The sequence below is a fragment of the Pongo abelii genome, chromosome 6 (genome assembly GCF_028885655.2).
Source record: "Pongo abelii isolate AG06213 chromosome 6, NHGRI_mPonAbe1-v2.0_pri, whole genome shotgun sequence".
Lineage (NCBI taxonomy): Eukaryota > Metazoa > Chordata > Mammalia > Primates > Hominidae > Pongo > Pongo abelii.
The window spans coordinates 83,660,700-83,677,171 of NC_071991.2; the positions used below are offsets into that span (position 1 = coordinate 83,660,700).

Sequence of the window (16,472 nt, forward strand, 5' to 3'; positions counted from 1 at the left end):
AGGGACTACGTGAGAGCAAGAATGAGATGGGACAGAAACTGGAGGCTGTTAAATGTAGATCCGGGGAAAACATGTTCATGTCAAAATCTGATATGAAATTTACTTTATGAGATAAATAAGAAGTAAAAATATATTTATTTAAATCAAATAAGTATCTCTGGTCATAATTGCCTTCATACTGTACTGTTGTGGATGTGTCCTGACACATGCTCAGAACATAGTAGCCACTACTGATGTAATCACTACTATTTTTACTGGCAGTGGTATTAAATATGTATAGTAATTTCTCCTGGTATGATTAACATTTTCATTCAAAACGGAACAAATTGTATAATGAAGAATCTCTATACGACATCTCACTAGTAGTTGTATAAATCAGAAATTTTCTAGTGGTTTAATGTTTATCCCAATTGTAATTCAGATGAATCTATCATAAAATGACTTTTTGTTTTCTTTTACAGACAGAGCCTTTTAAAAAATATATTTCTTTTTATCAGGACTTAAATGATAGATGTTTTACTTTATTGGGCCTAAAGTGCCAGTGACATGGTTATGTTCTAATTAATTAGCCACCTATCTTTCTGTTTCTCCTTTTTCCTCCACATAATTCAGATTTTGCTAAAGTTGGAAAATTGTATACCTCACTTGTGGTCATTATATGACTAAACCCTAATGAGGGTTATGTAATGTAAACAGCCACAAAATACCATAATTTACTCTTTTCCTTAGACAACAAGCACCTTGAGGGAAGAAACGGGCATCACATAGATTATGCTCACCAAATAGCAATTGGTAATGATGATGCACTTTGAAGCTGTTTATGTCTATTATAAAAGTAATATATACTCATTATAGTCAAATTTGTGTGGTCTTGGTTTATCTCCATTCTCCATTCTTGGTTCACCTCATCCATTCATTTCTCAAAAATGGTAACACAGATTAGTTTCTCAATTTCAAAAGTCAGATAATCAAACTGGGGTTTCAAAGAAAGCTGTGAATTAGTAAAGAAAAGCGTCAAATTTTTTTTCAGCCGTTTTTAGATTTTTCTCTCCTTGGGGCTAATTACCTTCATTCACCTGTCTTCACTCACTATTCCTAAAGAATAACAAGTTTAGAAATTAGATATTGGATATAATCCAGTAAGAGTCTGTTCAGTTTGAGGATTTTTTAAACAACTAAATATGCCTAAAAATTTCATCATCACCACTGTGTGTCTTCCTCCATCTGCTCTTCTGCTGCTCATAATATCATACACTTGATAATGGCTTTTTCTCTTAAGAGAATAGTGTCATGTTCTTGAGGCCAGAGATTGTTAAGTTGGAAGAGTCTGGGAAGACAGCAGAATTTAAAACATTATATACCTAGCATTCTTTCTAATACTACACTTATTTATCTTGTGAGAGAGAAAGAGACTGTGAGTGTGTGTGTGTGCGCATGCACGCACGTTTTCTATATCTCATCAGGTATTTGTGAATAAATAGTTCACACCCTTCCAAGAGAATAAGTCCTTTCTTTTCTTTAAACAGTGACTCCATTGATCTTGTTTTAGAATTTCTTCCCTTGTTTCTCACTTCCTTCTTGGCAACATTGTTTTTGACGTCTTGAATTGATTCAAGTGTTCCTGGAATATTACTTTTTCTCTCCTACCATTTTCAAATATAGGCAAAGAGATAATTTTTTTGAAAAACATTGCTTCCTTCAAAAAGCAGTATAACAGCTATTATACACAGTATAATACCACAGTACATGGTTAAAGGGACATATTCTGGAACCAGATCTTTTGTACAAAGTTATTTTGCAACTTAACAAGATGTGTGACCTTAAATAAATTCTTTAGCCTCTCTGTATCCTGGGTTTCTTCTCTGCTAAAATAGAGAAAATGACAGTACCTATCTTAATAGGATTGTTGTGGGAATTAAATGTGTTAATACGTGAAAAAGTGAAGTCCTATAATTAAATTATGTAATAGTAATACTCATCTTTGAACCTGAATATGAAGACAGGTAAAGAAATGAATATAAACAAATGAAACCATTTTATTACTGTATCAGTTACTTAGAAATCACTTTTACTAAAGTTTAGATTACTAACATCTTAGGGAGACCATTCTCTCTTTTTTCATTATTATTTCTCAAAAGAGAGAGTGTTTCTGGTATTCCTGAAATGAGTATGTTGAAGAAATCTTTCCATTATCAGTTATTTAAACAATGTTGAAATCTGGGGAAAAATAAAATATATTTTTTCCAAGGCTACACACGTATCTATTCTTCGAATACAGGAAATTGAATGCACAAATCCAGACAGTTGCAGAATTTTCACTGAGAGTCTAAGAATGAATCAGTGTGTTATTGTGAATGGACTGTATAGGCAGTATTAATTGCTTTGCTTTCAGGCACCATATCTCAGTGTGAGATCTCAGAGTCCCAGAAATCCAGTGCTGTTTCTTCAGTCTTTGTTCCTTGCTTACTTTCAACCAGTAGGCAAGTAGTTGAGGATGGCACAGAAAAATTGAGTTGTGGCCCTGGAGCACAGACCTTCATGGTTGTGCTTTTCTTCTTTACCACCCACAGGACAAATTCTACAAAGACAAGAAAATTGTTTTTCATGAAGGACATTTTGTGTATTTAATCTCTATAGAGTGGAAGGTAGATGACTGGAAAGTAACAGCTCATTAATTATGAAAGTAAATTTCTTTCCCTACTGTAGTCAAAATTAGCTTTTTTAAAAAGACAGGGTCTCACTGTTTTGTCCAAGCTGGAATGCAGTGGTACAAACACAGCTCACTGTGCAGTCTCAGCCTCCTGGGCTCAAGGCCATCCTCCCACTTTGGCCTCCCAAAGTTCTGGGATTACAGGTGTGAGCCACTACTCTGGCCAAAATGAGCATTTTAATGTTATTTCTGTACTGAGCCATTTTGTATTCCACTGATCACTTTCTCTTGGGAATAGGTGGTAGTTAATATTCAGAAAGGTTCATTTCCCAAATAGGTTAGGTTATTCTCCAGTGAATAAGTGACTCATTGTACTATGGATTAGGAATTAATGTCACAGATAACATACACTTCTTTCACATAGTCTACTTAAGATGTGTCATATAAGAACTCTTTCAGCTATTAACCTTTCAAAAAAGTTAAAAGAAATTCCTGAGGCTTTCAGCCCAGCCCTTGTATAACCTGCACTGTCTTGTTTTGTTTTACAAAGCCATGCAGGAATGCCCCCCATTCAGAAAAGGAGTTGGTACCTAGACTAATAACTGAGTAGCACATTCAACCTGCAATTCTGGAATTTTGTATTTAGCATTTCATACAATTGCTTATTCTCTAATTTAGTCTTTAAGAACATTTGTCTTAATATTGCTCTTTTCTGTCTAGTGCCCAATTCAGGATTCAGTTAAGCCACAGTACCATCTCCAAAGAAAACGTACCCCGGCTTTTTTCAGATTCAAGGTAAAGGTGTGGTTTGGCCACATAAGTAGTGTTGTGTAGAGACGTAATTCAGGAGCTTCTGCAACATGACCTGACTGGGATCCACCTTTCTTTGGATGCTTCCTGCTCTGAATGCCCACAGCACTTCTTAAGCCACCCAGTTCATCCTTTACATGAAACCTTCACTCTCTACTTAGGTTTCATGTGATTTCCAAGTTTTTTTAATGCTTCTCAAAGCTCTTTGAGACCAGGAACAATGATTTGTGTTTGCTACGCATGCCTTAGCGTGGACCCAAAACGTAGGAGAAGGTTGGTTGCTTGGTGAACAACTACTTGTTATATGCTTCCTCTCTTGGTGCCTGAAGCACATCGTAGTAAAAATACTTTGGATATTCTGGATATTTTGTTACTATTTTGTGTATATATGGAATTCTAAGTACACAGTGTACTAATGAGGTAAAGAAATTTTCATAGAAGCAAAAACCAAGAGAGTTTACCACTACCAAGAATTTTCTAAAGGATGTACTTCAAAAAGAAAGAAAATAATCTCAAAAGGAATGCCTGAGATGCAAGAAAGAATGTCGAGTACATAGATTGGTAAAAATGTCCAAATAGATTCTTAATCACAGTAAATGTAAATGGACAAAACTCACCAGTTCGATGGCAAAGAATGTTAGATTAGATTTTTAAAATCTTTCTCTAAAACCAAGTCTTTGCTTTTTCAAGAAACACCTAAAACTGATCCTCTGTTGAAGGGAACATAAAATGATACTCTACTTTAGAAAATAATTTGGTATTAACTATACAGTTTAACATGCTTATACCATGAAACCCTGCAATTCCATGCCTTAAGTTACATGCCTTAGAGAAATTCTTGCACATGTGTACCAAGAGTCATATTCAGGAATACTCTGCAGCATTGTTTGTAATACCAACACTCCAAACAACCCAAATGTTCATATACAAAAGAATGATTAAATTGACGCTGGTATATTCCCACAGTAGAATTATACAGCAGTGAAAATAAAAAAATGAATGAGCTATAGCTACAGGCAATAACGTGGATGAATATTAGCAACAATACTGAGGGGAATAAAACAAAATGAAGAAAGTTATAAAGCACATGGAATATGTATAAAGCAAAACTAAATATTATTTAGGTAGATTTATAGATAAATCTAACATTTTTTAAGGAAGGAAATGAAAAACATGAGACTTAGGATAGTGGTTGCCTGTGGGGGTAAAGAGAAGTAAAGAAGCAAGGGAATAGAATTAGAAATACAGAAGAACAAAAGAGAGAGGAGGGCTCTGAGCACCCAAGTAGCTATCACATCATTAAAGCCTTACATCTACCTCTTGAGTTCTTATTTAGATCCATACTCTTATATAAAATTTCTTCAAGTTTTGCTGTAGTTTCTGCTGGCCAGGCACTGAGCTGAGAGTGCAGAAATTAATGAGATATATAAAATCTCCCCTCATTCTTGTCAGGAAGGTGTATGATAAACAAATTAATATATTAGATAAAATCTCTGGGGCCCAGCAGTGCAATAGAGTGTGATACACCGGGAATCTATTTTAGAGGGGGAGGGTGGTCAAAGAAGGTCTTTTGTGCAGGAGATGAAGGACAGAGCATGCTAAGATTCAGGAGAGCATTCTAGTCACAGGGAGCAGTAAATTCAGAGGCCCCAAGGTAGGAGGGAGTTTGGTCTGTCCAAGGAAAGCAAGAAGGTCAGTGCAGCTGAGGCAGAGTAAGCAGGAAGGACAGAGGTCAGGGCTGAGATCAGGGAGGTAGTCTGAGGCCCCTCTATGGGGGACCTGATAAATGTGTTTGAATTCATTTTGAAGTGTAATAGGTCCATATTAGAAGCAAAAACTAGAAAAGGAGTTAGGCTGATAAACATAGGGATCATAACAGCAGGAAAAAGGCAACTGATAATAAGACATAAGCAAGAAAAAATTCAAGTGATTAAAATAATACACTTGCAGAGCTTACAGAGAGAAATGTAAGTAATCCGGGAAATCTAGTTACATCTAAGTCTTCATTCATCTTACAAGATAAGTGAAATGTTAAAATTTTAGTTGCTTGCATACATAACACACAGATATTCTTTTTATAACACGTTCATGTCATAAAACATGTGATGATTATCGAGAGAATTGAGAATACTTGTTTTGTGCTTTGATTACTTAACCGTAGGTCATATTATAATGATTAATGAGGTCATTTGAAATGTATTTTTACCCATCTTGAGATTTGCAGTATGTGTATGAAACATGTCATGTCATTAGTTATGCAGTATAAAAAGAATTTTTAAAAATATGTCATTGCTTATGACTAAAATTATGATCAGAAGTGGATTTATCTGTGTCTAATGAGTTTTAAGCTTCAGAACTCCTCACTTTCAGCCCCCATCACATACCAAGGTTATGGGAGAGGCTCTAGCAATATGGTCATCTGGTCTTTTTTTTTTTTAATTGTGGAGGTGAGCTATTTTAAATGCAGCTGATTAACCTTCTACCTCACCCATCACAGTTCTCGTGTCAGGTGGCAATGGAGTGACCATGGGCATTTTTGAGATCTGGCTAAGGGGATGTTGAGTTCATTTGGGTTTTAGAAGCTCTATATGGGGTTCACTGGTTACATATATATCAATGGTTCTCGATTAGGGATGATTTTATCCCCCAGAGGACACTCATTGATGCTTGGAGACATTTTGGGTTGTTACAATATGGGGGAGAGGGATGTTGCTACTGGCATCCAGTGGATGGAAGCCTAGGGATACCATTAAACATCCTGCAATACACAGGACAGCCCCTTGCAGTAGAGAATTACCCAGCTCCAAATGCCAAAAGTGCCCAGATTGAGAAACCCCCTAACATAGTTATGCCTAGCTACACCAGTGTAGAAATGGCCTCCAGGAATTCACTTCCACCAGTACTGTACTGACTTACCTGGGATTCAGAGGTCATTTCACAATATGACCATGTCCTATGGTCTCTGGCACCAAAGTCTGTGGGTAGTGGAGGAGAAACAAGGTTTGAAACATACTGAGCCAAAGGCTAGTCTGAGGAGAATTCTTCAAGGCAACAGACATGTACCTTGAAAGCAAATGTTTCTATTCTCATCAATGCCTAGTTAAGATGGAAGTTTTTTCATAATAAGAAAATATATTTGAGGCTGACCATGGTAGCTCATGCCTGTAATCCTAGCACATTAGGGGGCCAAGGCAGGTGGATCATCTGAGGTCAGGAGTTCAAGGCCAGCCTGGCCAACATGGCGAAATCCCGTCTCTACCAAAAATACAAAAATTAGCCGGGCATGGTGGTGCACACCTGTAATCCCAGCTACTCGGGAGGCTAAGACAGGACAATCACTTGAACCCAGGAGGCGGAGGTTGAAGTGAGCCGAGATCATGCCACTGCACTCCAGCCTGGGCGACAGAGTGAGACTCTGTCTCAAAAAAAAAAAAAAAAAAGAATATACTTGATAATGCAACATATTTAATGATAGAAATAACCATGCAATTTTTCTTCTATAAGAATCAGCCTTATAAGAATCAGCCAAAATAAATTTTATCAATATTCTATTTGATGATGGCTAAAACCTGTAGCACTACCACCAACAGTGAGCACATGTGAAGTGACATGTTTTCTGCATCACAGCTGTCAATAAAAATAATCTTTGATCAACCATGTTATCTTCCTATAGAAAATATTTCAAAAATTGCTGTCAGATGAAAGACAGTCAACTAGTATGTGCCCAAAAATAACACAGGGCAAGTGAGTTTCCTAGTGGAGGTGTCCGTTTATTAATCAAAATATTGTGATTTTATTTCTGCATTTTGTGGTATTTGTCGGCTTTTTAAAAGTGTATAAGGTGCTCGCTTCGGCAGCACATGTACTAAAATTGGAACGATACAGAGAAGATTAGCATGGCCCCTGCGCAAGGATGACACACAAATTCGTGAAGCATTCCATATTTTTTTTGGCCGGGCGTAGTGGCTCATACCTGTAATCCCAGCACTTTGGGAGGCCCAGGCAGGCGGATCACGAGGTTAGGAGATCGAGACTGTCTGGCTAACACGGTGAAATCCTGTCTCTACTAAAAATACAAAAAATTAGCCGGGTGTGGTTGCAGGCGCCTGTAGTCCCAGCTACTCGGGAGGCTGAGGCAGGAGAATGGCGTGAACCCGGGAGGTGGAGCTTGCAGTGAGTGGAGATCGCGCCACTACACTCCAGCCTAGGCGACAGGGTGAGACTCCGTCTCAAAAAAAAAAAAAAAGTGTGTAAGCTTTAGGCTTCACAAACCAGAGATTGCCCCTGTTAATGATAATATTAGGTTTGTATTTTAATCAAGTGAATAAACCTTTGAATGTGAATTCCATCAGTGCATCTCTACAACATATACTTGCAAATTAATCTATGTTTTTCTGTGCTCATCTTCACTTCTGAGTCTGTAGCCTTGGAGTCAGTGGTCTTCTAATCTCACTACCTGGGCACTTGATTCCATCCACTTTGATCCTCTCCAGATCCTGGTTCCATCATGTCTCTGCTGCCCCCATGCCTTCAAGCACAATCTGTACCCGCTGTTTTCCAAAGAAGCCTTAAAGGGGCCAGAGGTTCTGGGCAGAGTTAGAGGCAAGTGGGAAAGGCATGGTAGGCAGAGAGAGCAGCTTCAGTTGGCTCTGTCGTCTGTCTCTTTTCTTCTGTAACTAAGGACTTCACTCTGGATGTCATTAACCCTTCAATTTTGTGCAGGCAGCCTTCTGCTCCCATCATGTTACCGCAGTGGATATTCTAAAGACCTCACCTTGTTTGGCATCTTCGGTACATGTATGCTTCTCTATTAGTTATTTCATGTAAATATCCACCTTGACTTCTGTGACATCGTAGTATCCTGCTTTTCCTTCCACGTCTCTCACTCCTCTCCGCTGATTGCCCACCTCTGCCTTCCTCAAAGGTTCTGCCCTATGGCACATAGCCTGTACATGCTATCTCCTTCAACAGTCTCCTCCGCTGTGGAGGTAATCCTGGAGGCAGGGAACTCATCTGTGTCCAACTCGGTCCACTCCCTTGAGCCCCAGACCCAAATATCTTTCTGAATATCATCCTAAGTAGCAAGCCTTCCAGTCATTCCCTTCTGGGTCCCTATTCAGGCTGATGGCCTCACCATCTACCTGGCCACCCAGGCCAGAAACCTGGGACTTATCCTAGATTCAGTTAATCTTTCTTTCTCCCTCATTTGACTCATTTAAAGTTATTCTTCCTGCCTTGCCTCTCCTACTGCTGTGGTTTTATACATCTTCCTCCCAGAGCATCTGGATCATTGCAGCCTTTTCATTGAGATCCCTGCCTTCAGGATCATCTCCAATTTCAATCCTACACAGTTATCAGAATGCAAATGTAGAATAATGCATATATGACATACGTGCCCTGCATAAAACCCTTTAGTACCTCCCCTTCTCCTCAGGATAAAGTCCTAGCTCTGTCAAGTAACACTCGGGGTCCTGTTATCTGGTCCATGCAGTTTCATACTCCTCAACTTTTGCTCATGTTGCTCTCTGTACCAGTCATGCCCTTGCGCCTCCTCGCTGAAGCCTCTAACACTAGATACCCCTGTCCTGCAACCCGCCTCACCCCTGTGGAGTTGATGTGTATATAACATTTGCTGATAGCTAAAGTTTATAGAGCCAGGCACCTGCAGAGTACTTTATGTACCTTATCCATATAATTCTCCAGTTGCCCTATTAAGCAGGTACTATGATTCTCCATCTTGCAGGTGAGGAAACAGAGGCATGGAGAGGTTAAGCTATTTAGCCAAGGTGATGTAGCTCATAAAAGAGGAGACAGGATTTGAACCCAGGCTTTTAAATTATATACGTCTACCTCACACAGAGCTCATGCAATTGGTCAGTTACATGTCTGCCTCCTCTGCTCAACTGTGAGCTTTTGAGAACAGATATGATGACTTCATCATCTATGTGTCATCTTTGCAACTGAGATCCAATGCTTGTCACCTAGTAGGCACATTTGTATATGTATGAATGAATTAATTAATTGTTGATGTGACATTGTAAATGTCTCATAAATCTCGTGAGAAGTGCTAATAAGAATATGTGAGAGTAGTACAGATATATCTGTATTTCACCCACCATGTGTATTGTCCATGAGGACATGAAAGAAGTAAAAATGATGTTACTGCCTTTGAGGAGAATTTGGTTTAGTAGAAAAATTTAAATAGTTGAAAGAACTTAAATATGGAGCTTTTAAAAGCCATTCTGATTCCTGTTACCAAGGGGCATTATTAGTATTTATAGAAATCAACTTATCTTTTTAAAGGTTCATCATGTGCTAATAGCTAACAGCATCAGCAGTTTAATTATTGACTTAATCGAGGTCTAGAGTAGAAGACTTCCTAGTACTTTGGGAACTCCTGGCCACTTTTCATGTCAGCCTTGCTTTAAAAGGGATCCTAAAATGTGAAAGCTTTCTGTCTCTGATAGTGAACTAATTTATCAGTTAAAATTTATCAGCCCAGTTGAAGTTTGCAACAAGATGATTCATCTTACATAAATCAAATTCATACAAAAGAAAGATATGTTACTATTTTAAATGCAAAAATAATATGCTTAAAATATAGGTATGGGCATACTGTGGTTTCTGGAATTGTCCTCCTGGAGAATCACTGAGACATGGTCTCTGATGTTCTTTATAATAGTAGCATGCTTATTTCATAAGCCAGAGCCCATATAGGAAAAAGCCTTTTTTCTACCATGCAAAGGCTTATAACTGAATGAGAAAAAAATAAATTAATTACATGAATATTAAGAGGTTACTTATCTATTATAACATTGGGCCACAAGTTGACTAATTAAAAGGAATGCAGGTTGGAAAGCTGCCACAAATCTGCTCCTTTCATTTAGAGGGCCACAGGCTGAAGCCAGTGATTGTGCGTGACAGACTCTGGGAACAATGGTGCAGTGCACAGACCGTCCAGATGAAGCATGCTCGTCTGAATTACACCGACGACAGGGTGGCCTACAGGCAAACAAAATGGTTAAACAATACATAATCAAGTTTTTATTTGGTATTTCCTGCGAGGCTGTACCAGTTGCCAGGGAGCGTACTGTATTTTTTTCTTCGGCTGTATTAATTGTTGACCATAGCTGGCAGAGCCCCAAACAGGGACAGATAAGGGGGAAAATGGCATCTGGACATTAAAGCCTCAAGTGTACTGGGGGAAAAAAAAGCACAAAAAATTACAGCATATATCAGGAATTTTCCAACTAACGATGTGCGGATGTGGTAGCGCGAGGGAAAAAGAGCCAAACTGAGCTTGCTTTGTTCGCTAAGAGAGGCCCCCCTGTAACATTCCTTTTAGCTGTGCATATTTTGGCTTCATTTGTACAGTTTTAACTTTATACTGTGTGTGGAGGAGTTCAGTTGTAACTGGTGGTGCCTAATAATTCTATTGCAATAATTAAAGTTCATGGAGAGCTGTTAGGTTATTAGTTCATAGAAGCTGCTTCAAAAAACGGAGTCTAAGCTGAAAACTTTTTAAGTGACATGTCATTACTGTAAAAGATGGCAACAATTATTTTCTTTGATTTCACAGCAGTTTTTTTTTTTAAGACAAGATTCATTTATGGAGACAAATAAGAAACAACATCTTAAAAGCTTTGGGTAGAAGTGAGGGGCCCAGACTGGAAATGATGAGAATATGGATCCTGTAGCCTGTGAATAAAACATTTTCCAACTGGCTTGTAAAACATGAAAATTTGTGATAGCATAATTTCATCTGCTACTTTTAGATTCCATTTAAAATGTGAAATTAATACATAAATGTTAGTAAATCTATTGCAGAAACCAAGTATTACAGCTTCTCAACCTCTGATAGAAGTCATATGTGACTTTTAATTCAGTAATACGATGAAAAATCTCCAACTGAACACAGCTTCCTTCTTAAAAGATTGACATGCCTTGGAGTCCCCAATAAAATAGTAATTGCAATGTACACCAATTGGTTAGAGCTGTGAAATATGTTTCCCGGGGGCTTCTCTGCAGTGGTAGAGGGCTGTCTGCCTGCATGGTTGTCATACTCAGTGGTTACTTGCAGACTCTGGAGTTAGACCTGGGTTTGGATTGTATCTCTGACAAGTGGCTAGTTGTTGGACTACTGTAGTTATTAACATGTTTGAATATCAGTATCTTACCTAAAATATGGGTAAAAAATTATGTGCCTATCTCACAAGTTTTTATGTTTAAATAACATAAAATGTGTGAAATCTTTAGTGAAGTGCCAGGCATATGGAAGACCCTTGATAAACTTCGGCTGTTTTTCTTTGGCTGTGTCTTCTCTGTTGTGCAGCTCTGGGGTTTCTTTGAGCTTCTCAAAACATTCCTTCTAGTCAGTTTCTGCATTAGAGTAAAATATATTTACTTAATCACCATTGACTTCCACAATAGATAACAAGGAACAGGTTGTTTGGTCTGTAATGAAAGCCAGGCCGATAGTTATGATTACTATTAAGCATTCTTCGAGAAGCTGAAATGTTATTAACTGTTTTCAGAAGCACTTATTAAGAGCCAATTATTAGTCCTGAAAAACAGTTCTCTCAAATATTCCTAAGATGACTTCCAGCTACAGTATACATGTACTTTATGACATTATAGATGGCTGCCTGGTAACGTAGAGGCCAGGCTTCATCTCCAAATGTGAAGAGAAAATTCTCTCTCTCAATGCTGTCTCATATTTGATTGGATGATTTTAGTAAGACTTAATGACTTTTTTGCAAATCGGTTAAATTTTCTGGTGTGTGTTGCTTTTCATTTTCTTCTCCAGAAATCTTAACCCTCTTGAAGACAGGAAATGTGTTAGGAATTCATAGACTCTGAATATTAGAATTGCACAATTCATGACCCCAGGGTTCCATATGCCGTCCATTCAATAAAGGGGTGACAATGTCAATGATGATCAATGTTTAGATGAAAACATCTTTAAATCCACAAAATTTCTCATAGACCAAAGTGTTTGTTCTAGTCCCTGACATATCGAACCAGTTTTTTCAAAGTAAATCATTTGTTCTGGTCCCTGACATATCGAACCAGTTTTTTCAAAGTAAATCTTGTGTACTGAAAACATTTTGAGGCCTTAAATAATACCACTCTTGAATATCATCATTTGAGTAACTTAGTAAAGACTATTAAAAAAATACACATATATGGTAAGATTTTGTAGGATCTTCTTAGCATTAAGAATAAAAGATTATTAATTCTTTCCCCGTGAAACAACAACATATAATAATAAGCTAAATGTGGTCAGCTTTGATTTCATAACACGAAAACTCCCTTTTCATTTCTACAACTGGTGTTTTCTCTTCAGCTGCTTTTTAAGTTGGCCTGTTAGCAATTTAGCCTGTCTTTAATTTTAAGCACCATTCTTCTAGTCAGGAGATCCCAATAGGAAGCCCACTCTTGTAGCCTCGCCTCTCATTGGCTAGCTGGGAAAAGAGCATTTCTGCATAAATTGGATGCTTCCTTCTCCCCTGGAGACCAAATATGCTCATGTTTCACAATCCCCTGGTTTATAACCTTGAGTCCATTGCCTAAAGCTGGAAACTTTCACTTTGTAGAACAGAGCACACTCCGAAACCCAGATCCAATACCACTGACATGCCCATGGGTCTGACAGCAGATTGAATACATGCTTCTTTCTTAATCCAGTGTTTCTGAGCTGCTGCAGCTGAAATCAGAAACCGATGTGCGTGAGAGAGGTGTCCTTCAAAGAAAGGTATTTCCTTTGTGCAGCTCCAGTGCACACAGAATCCAAGGGGTTAACGTGAGAGCTGCTTTGAAAACAGAGGCGAAGGTCACTGGCGGCAACAGCAAAGACTTTTAAAGCCTGCCGTCCTGAGCCTTTCAGCCTGCCTTCCCCACCCAGGGGATTGTAAACATTGGCTCCCGGCCACCTCGTCCCAAAGCACAAAACTTCTCTGTGCTTTCAGCATACACATTTATGCTTTTTTATGGAAGTTGAAGCAGAGGCGCATTATTGCTGTGAGCCCAGAGAACATGTCTCTGTTCAATGAAAGGGGAGGAATCCTGTCCTGCCAGAATGTGAAAGCATGCAGATACGCTTATTTAGCGGGGCTTCACATGGAACTTAGCCGCTGCTCTTAGTCTGACTTTCTCAAGTCAAAAGAATGTGTAGAATGCTGTCACTTAATCAGAACCCAGAAGAGCTCTTTTATCTGCCATTTGTTCGTAACTTGCAATATTGTCCTTATCTCTTTGTCCTTTAGCTTGATCCAGTGCCCTCAGATATGAGAACTGGAAACATGAAAGCACTTATTACCTTGAGCATTGCTTCTTGATTTTTGTTGGGTTTTTTTTCTTCTTTTTTTTTTTTTACCTCAGAGTCCCTTAATCACCAACAAAGAAGCTATGAGGCTTTTTTCCCCTAATTTCTGCCTTCGTCCTAGGATCATATTTGTTTGGTAATGTTTAAAAGAAACCAAGATGATTTGTATATTTACACTGCCATTTATACCTGGTTCTTTAAAAGTCTATTATTGACATAACTTTGTATCATTATAACTTTCACTGATCATTTGCATGAAACAGAATGGAATTTCCAGAAGTATCATGTGTAGCTTAAATTTCTCCCTCCCAAACTTTTTAATATGTTGTAGGAGGTTAATATCCTTCTGTCTACAAGTAATTTCAGTCATTTGAGATCATCTTTTTCTCTTTGGTAATTTCTAAAGACACAAACCAGAGATATATTTCAATGGGTAGGAACAGAAAAATTATATCCCATGTCATTCCCTTTTGCTGTGGTCTTTTATATATATATATAATTGTCTATTTCAGAGACAGACATGTCTTCTGAAATGGCCACTCTGAGCATATTTTGTAATAAATTTGGATGCTTACCTAATGAAGCACAATCACTACACATTTCTGTTTGAACAATGATGCTTGATTCCGAAAAGAACACGAGACAGACAACAGCCTCTCCCATGTTACATGACATGCAGACATGATTGTTCTCTAGCCTGTAGCTACACTGATAAGTGATATGTGGTTTTGCCTTTTGCCACTCAGGCTAAATAACTCTTAAAGCTTCTTCACAGGCTCTTCTGGAATTCCAATTTTGCTTTATGGAATCACAAATTTTATTGGGTAATTATTAATGTTCTTTCAGTTTTCCTCTTGGTTAAAGTTTGATTCTGTAAATGTCAAGTTTCTGTGAACAGCATCACTGACCTGGATGTATTGGTACACAGTGCAATGTTCAGATGGTGACACTGAGCATGTAGAATTTATTTATTCTCAATTATAGGATTCTGGAGTTGGAAAGACTTTAGAAATAATCAAATGTGACTTCTTGATTTTGTAGTTGAGAAACTAGGGCCTAGCAATATAAAATTACTTTTTTGCAATGTAATAAATATACAAAGGTTATTTATAACTAATATCCAGAGGTATATCTGGATATAAATATTTATTTATAACTAATATCCAGAGTATATCTGGAACAAAAGCTCAGGTTTCAAAATCTCAGTCAGGGACTCTTTCCCTTAGTCCATCTAGTCACATACCCACTATACTGTATGGTGTTTACAGACGACTAAAGATGAGACTAATAAATGGCTGATATTTAGATCATCTTCAGCAAGTAGATGACCACATAAATGATTATGAACAGACGTTTTGTACACTGAGCAGGAGGCAACTTGGAGTCTTGGTCTTTACTTATTCCCAAGGGTACCTGGTAACTGACATTTCAGCCATTCAGCTTATCAACTTGCCATTCCCCAATTTCACTATAAACTTCTCACAATCTGTAAAATCCCCCTTTTCTCTTGCCTATTTAATGTGTAACAGTGACTTCACATGACAACAGTGAACTCTACATGAAAGCTGACAATATGACCAAAGCTATTCACAGAGGCTAATTCATAGCACTAACTGCTTTTATGACTGGAAAAGAAAGATTGACTGTAAATGTAAAAGCCTTCAATCCAAGTAGCACAAAAGAAAAAGAATTATTTTCAACAAGCATCGATTGTATTTACATATTACTCATTATGAAAAATTAAAACATGTTAAAGTATATAATGATGAATTAATTAGAATATACCTATATAAACTAGGATGCAGGAAAAGTTTAAAGCATAAATGAATAAATTAGAAAACAGATAATAAAATGGAAAAATAAACCTACCAGTTGGTCCTGAGAGTCACCTTCTAGATCACGCCAGCCCACTTTGCTACTAGGTAATAGAGCTTTTGAAAGAACTTGTGGCATATGAGACAGGATCACATAGGGCTGGGAGGGAGTGCCGATCAGGGTTTCTCTGTGAACTCAGCCCATATCCAGTTATTCTCAAGCCTAGGCACCCCCATTTCTTTCTCTACTTGTATCTCTTTCTCTTAACCCAGGTAAGAAAAACAAATACCTCCTATTTATACATGTTATAGGTTCACAGGTAAGCAAAAGACAGGGAAAATAGTATCCTGCAAAAAAGAGAGTTTGGGCCTGTGCAAAACAGACATTCCTATTAATAATTTTCCACTATGCAGATTATGTTTTAGTTTGTTTGGTAGGTGAACCAAATATGGTAAAAATACCAACTGAGAAGGGTACGAGAAGTACCCTGTGAAGAGCAAAGATGAAAAAATATTGTGGATGTACCAGAGATGAAAGTGAGTAAAAATGCTTGGTTTTCATTCAGAAAATTTTTCTCTCTCAATTTTTTCTTCCACACGAGGAAAATCAAAGAAAGGCTTAGTCCTGTGTAGTTCGGTTAAAAATTGAATTTATTGTAATATTCACAAGGAATTTGTGTTCCTAAGGTAGTTGTTTTTGTTTTTTGTTTTTTATTTTTGAGACACAGTCTTACTCCATAACTCAGGCTGGAGTGCAGTGGCATGATGATCACGGCTCACTACAGCCTTGACTTCACAGGCTCAGGTGATTTTCCCACCTCAGCCTCCAGAGTAGCTGGGACCACAGGCACGCACCACCACACCCAGCTAATTT

The 16,472-nt window shown here is 37.9% G+C and overlaps 1 protein-coding gene and 1 non-coding gene across 7 annotated transcripts in view; both read left to right on the forward strand.

Moving 5' to 3' along the window:
• Nucleotides 1-16,472, forward strand: part of CDK6 (cyclin dependent kinase 6) — a 236,180-nt gene that overhangs the window by 129,183 nt on the left and 90,525 nt on the right. The gene's annotated exons all lie outside the window — the stretch shown is intronic.
• LOC112134548 (U6 spliceosomal RNA) lies at nt 7,302-7,408 on the forward strand. The gene has a single exon (XR_002915949.1). It is a non-coding gene; the product is annotated as a U6 spliceosomal RNA (small nuclear RNA).